The sequence below is a fragment of the Mustela erminea genome, chromosome 2, assembly GCF_009829155.1.
Source record: "Mustela erminea isolate mMusErm1 chromosome 2, mMusErm1.Pri, whole genome shotgun sequence".
In the NCBI taxonomy this organism is placed as follows: Eukaryota; Metazoa; Chordata; class Mammalia; order Carnivora; family Mustelidae; genus Mustela; species Mustela erminea.
The window spans coordinates 155,547,267-155,552,647 of NC_045615.1; the positions used below are offsets into that span (position 1 = coordinate 155,547,267).

The following is a 5,381-nucleotide window of genomic DNA, read 5'->3' on the forward strand; positions in this document are numbered from 1 at the left end:
GAGAAGGGAGTTGGGGGAAATTGGAAGGGGAGCTGAATCATGAGAGACTATGGACTCTGAAAAACAGTCTGAGGGGTTTGAAGTGGCGGGGGGTGGGTGGGAGGTTGGGGTACCAGGTGGTGGGTATTAGAGAGGGCACGGATTGCATGGAGCACTGGGTGTGGTGAAAAAATAATGAATACTGTTATGCTGAAAATAAATTAAAAAAAAAAAGGAAAAAAAAAAGTGGAAGCAGGAAAAGCATTTAAGAGCAACAGTACTCATCCAGGCTTTGACCAGAATGGTAGCAGTGGAGATGAAAAGAAGTGGCTAGATTCTAGACACATTTTGAATCTATAGTCAATAAGCCTTGAGGAGAGATTGGATATAAGTATAAAAGAAGAGCTGAGGCTGTATCTAATGATTTTGTCTGATCAACTAACAACAGTGAAGATTGAGTGTGGCATTACAGGCATCGATGTGATGGGATATTCTGTGCAGGAGATGTTAAAAGTGAGGTGCCTATTTGCTAGCAAAGGGAAATATAAGTAGTGCACTTGATATAAATCTAGTGTTCAAAGAAGTGATCCAAATAGAGACATAAATTCCATTTACAATGACTGCATTACTTTAAAAACGCATTTAATTATACCTTGAGGATGTTATGCTGATATCCTTTTCCTTTCACAGACCTGCTTGAGGTTGTACCGCCTCTTCTTGTGCCTTCCTCAGTCTTTGACGGGTGTCTTCCTCCAGCACTCGTACTACGGGCTCTACTTGTGACTTCAAGAAGGCAGTTTTCATTGTATTCATGAATCTGACAGATGCTCTCAGATTTTGCTTCCTATCCTCTGTTGGAATTATTTAGACCTCCAATTAGTTGCTGGTTTAGTAAAAGAAGAAATAGTCTCCTTTACTAAAAGCTTAATTAAGACCAGTTTCTCCTAGTGCGTTTCCTCTTTCCTATTCTATTTGCCTATACTTGTCTGTCCTGGGATCCCACAACCTCATTGCTATCATCTACTCTGTTTCTTAAGATCTCGGTCTTTTTCCTAAAGAAAGGTTTTCCTTTCCCTTTAATTTTAATTTTCTCATTCTCTGTTCTGATAGTAAAACAAAAGCATTTTTTTTTAAACTAGCAAAGAGATGCCATTTCAAGCAAAGGTTTGGAAACTGTCTTTGTATTTATAAAAAAGAAATTACAGATTCTTTTCAAAGCGAAGGACTTCATCCTTTATTATTTGTTTATTGATAAACTCATGCAGCATTTCATGGGTAAAGACAATGTTGGATCTAAGAATTCTAGAGACATGTTCAAAGATTTTATGGTTAATAAATCAAGAGCCAATCTGTAATCATATGATAGGTGTGGCCCTTAAATCACTGGAGTCCATAAGATTAGATGTTCTACTTTCCACTTACCTGGACCAGAGCATACTTAGAAAGCAGTCACAAAGATATGGAATTTGGGCAGACTTTCTAGAACTAATTTCCAAGACCTGGCTGTAAAAGCTCACAGAATAAGGTCCCTTTTTGCTAAAGTTTCAGTAGACCTGTTCTTATCCAAAGACAAGCAAGTTCAGTTCTGACTTTAGAAAAATGGCTCCTGGTGGACTGTCTGAAGCAAAACCAGAGTCACATCTGTGAAAAACAGCCTTAAGGTACAATATAAGCCTCTGTAAAAAAATAGAAGTAAAAGTGTATTACTTGTTATAAACTACCATCAAAACATATGTTCCTTGGTGCCTCGGTGTCTCAGTAAGTTAACTGTCTGCCTTCAGCTCAGGTCATGATCTCAGGGTCCTAGGATTGAACCCCACATTTTAGGGCTTCATGCTCAATGGGAGCCTGCTTCTCCCTCTCCCTCTGCTGCCCCCCCTGTTGGTACTCTCTATATATCTCTCTCAAATAAATAAATAAATAAAATCTTTAAAAAAAAAACAAAAACCATATGGGGTCCTTCCAGGAATCCCAATCTTTTCTTTTTCTCCCTAAATGCCAGTTCTTGTCCATCTCTTAATTTTACTGGTAAAAATAGCAAATGTTGGAGTTTGATAGGACCCAGAAAATAGCAAAACTTACCCCACAGAAATTCTGAACTAATTGAAAGATAGAATGTGGAGTAAAAGAGTTTGAAAATGAAATATCTCTTTTATTACTGAATGTTAGATTGACATGTGGTGCTTAGGTAAGCAGACAGACAGAATATATACTTCCTTCTTCTGAAACCCAGAAGTGGATGTATAGACATAAAGCAGTGCTAGAAAATCAGTCTTCCTAGAGGGACAGGAGTGGAGGAATAGATCATCAGGGATGCTTTGTTAAGAACCTGACTTCCAAGAGGATGAGAAAGGAAGTATTTGAGCTACAATGAGCAGTTACTTTTCCAAAGTCACCAATGAAACAAACTTTGCCTATTTTGGGAGAAGTGAATGCCACAATATAGCTCAAGAGCACAACGATGTATTGAAAAAATTCTTCTGCATGGCAACCTAAGAAATAACAAATAAATCTTTCCCTCGTCACTGCCTGTACAGGATTTAAATTCTAGAAAAATCACTCAGTATAGTATGGATGGTGTGCTAGAGGCATAGAGACCAATTAGGTTATTTCCCTGATCCAGATAAAAGATGGTGGTGATATCCCCACCTCCCGGGGAAGTAGAAAAGAACTAGCTTGTATGTCAATCCTAGGAGGAGGAATCAATAGGATCAGACTGGATGTTAGTGGTAAAAGAAAGTAGAGATCGACCCCAGGTTTATAGCCGTATAACTAGAAATGGTAATGTCCTTTCCTGCGGAAACAGAGAAGGAATCACTATTCCTGTGTGAGAATAATAAATTCAAGTTTGCATACCAAGCTGGAGGTTCTGTGGGACACACAAAGTGAGATGACCGTGAGGATGCTAGATATAAAGATAATATGTTGTACTAGGAGAAAATGTGATATATCATAATATATATCTTTGGGATTCATGACAATCAGGATGGAAATTGCAGTTTGGGGAACTAATTAAATCAGACAGGAGGCTGTATTTATGGAGGCGAGGGCCTAAAGAGATCTCTAAAGAAAAGGTAAGTAAAAGGTAAGTTTTCTGAAGAAAAGGCAGGGGAAAAAAGCCCGAGAAGCCGAAGGAAGAACACGGATATTAAGGGGACCACAGGAAGAAGGCCATTTAAAGAGAGGAATGCTTATGATACAGCAAATGAAATGAAGCTGGCAATATCCACTGGCTGTAGTGGAAGAGTGTTAGGGTCCCCAAGACTTTGTCAGGTACCAGGTTGGTATTGTGCAGATAAGGTGTTGAAAGACAGAGGTAGGAGGCTGAGTATGATGAAGGGGTAGAATAAAGACCTTTCTTTGAAGAGGATTATTGGGTACAAACTACCAGTTATAAAATAAGTCATGGAGATGAAAGTAAAAAAGCAAACAACAAATAAACCAACCCCCCTCAAAAAAAAACCTTAAGAAGCAGTGACACAAAAGAGAAAGGAATATTGTATCTAGAGGTTTTTGTTTTTTTTTTTTAATTCCACAATATTTTGGTTGATGAAGTTCAAATAATAGTTCAAGTAATAATAGTTGAATATAACTCTCCAAGTCTTTTTAAATACAAGTCTAATGAGAAGAGTGGAATTCTGTTCTGGGGAAGAGATTTTGCTTAATTGGGATTCATGCTTAGTGTTCCATATCATCAAAATGGATTCCAGATATTCACCTGATAGTGCTGAATTATAATGAGATTTTACATGTTTTGTCTTTGAAAATGTCTTTTCACACAGATGTATATTGTCAAATAGTTTTCTCAAAGGTGATCATATAATTTCCACTAAAAATATTCATCATTTGGAAGCCTGAATTTAAGAATTCTGTTAGCGGCTTCTCACAATATTTTCCTTTTAGCATATTATTACAGTGCAGACCAGTCACTTCCAACTGAGGGTTAGATGAAAGCTCTGTATACTTCCATGGATTTTTGGAAAAAAGTTTGATTCTACACTTGATCTTAGCCAAAAGGCCGAGAAGCGATGATTTTAGAGCAATTTTAGGTTCACAAAAAAATTGAATGGGAAGTACAAAAAGTTCCCATATAGCCCTGCTCCCCCTCATACACAGGCACTGCCTCACCTCTCACTTCATGCTGGAGTAATCGACTTGTTATAATCAACGAACCTATATTGACACAGTATTTTCACTGTAAGGCCATAATTTACATTAGGGTTCTGTTTTGTTGTTTCACGTCTTGTTGTTTTACTGCCAGGATGTCATATACTTTTTCAAGCATCTATAATATGTAGTCTTCCAGAGTCTTTGGGGTTTTTTCACTTAGTAGTAAGAGTTAAAATTCCCTCTATGTCTTTCCATGGCTTGATAGCTAATTTTTAGTGTTGTATAATATTCTATCATCTGGATATACCACAGTTCGTTTATTCACTCACCTACTGAAATACACCTTGATTGCTTCCAAGTTTTGGCAATTGTAGGGGGAAAAGCTGCTATACACATCCTTGTGAAGGTTTTTGCTTGGACATGAGTTTTCAGCTCCTTTGGGTAAATACTAAAGAGTGTAATTGCAGGATCATATGGTAACATTATGTTTACTTTTGTAAGAAGAGCTAAGCAATCTTCCAAAGTGGCTGTACCATTTTGTCAGCAAATTATTACTCCTAACAGTGAATGAGAGTTCCTGTTGTTCCACATTCTTGCTTGTATTTGGTATCAGTATTTTTTATTTTGGCCATTCAAATAGGCATGTGGTAGTATTTCATTGTTTTAATTTACAAATCCTTAATGATATATAGTGTGGAATGTATTTTCATATGCTTATTTGTCATCTCTATATCTTCCATGAGACGTCTGTTTGGGTCTTTTGCCCATCTATTCATTGGGTTGGCTTCTTGCTGTGTTTTAAGATTTCTTTGTATTTTTTGGGTAACAGTCCTTTATCAGATAGGTCTTTTACAAATGTTTTCTCCCAATCTGTGGCTTGTCTTCTCATTTTCCTGACATTGTCTTTCACAGAGAAAAATGTTCTTAAATTTATTGAAGTCCTGGTTATCAATTATGTCTTTCATGAATCATGCTTTTGATGTTATATCTAAAAATTCATCACCATACTTAAGTTTGTCTAGATTTTCTTCTAGGAGCTTTATGGTTTTGCATTTTAATATTTAGGTCTATGATCCATTGTGAATTAATTTTTGTGAAGTCTGTAAGGTTTTGTTTATATATATTTGCATACAGATATTCAGTTCCAACATCATTTGTTGAAAAGACTGTCTCTTCATTATACTATCTTTGCTCTTTTGTCAAAGATGAATGGACTGAATGTGGTTCTATTTCTGGGCTCTCTAGTCTGTTCTACTAGAACAGACTATTTGTCTATTCTTTCAATGATAGCA

At 36.8% G+C, this 5,381-nt stretch overlaps 1 pseudogene; it reads right to left on the minus strand.

Annotated features, from left to right (window-relative positions):
- Positions 1 to 3,916: 3,916 nt before the first annotated feature.
- On the minus strand, positions 3,917 to 4,009 carry LOC116585331 (annotated as a pseudogene).
- Between the last annotated feature and the right edge of the window lie 1,372 nt (positions 4,010 to 5,381).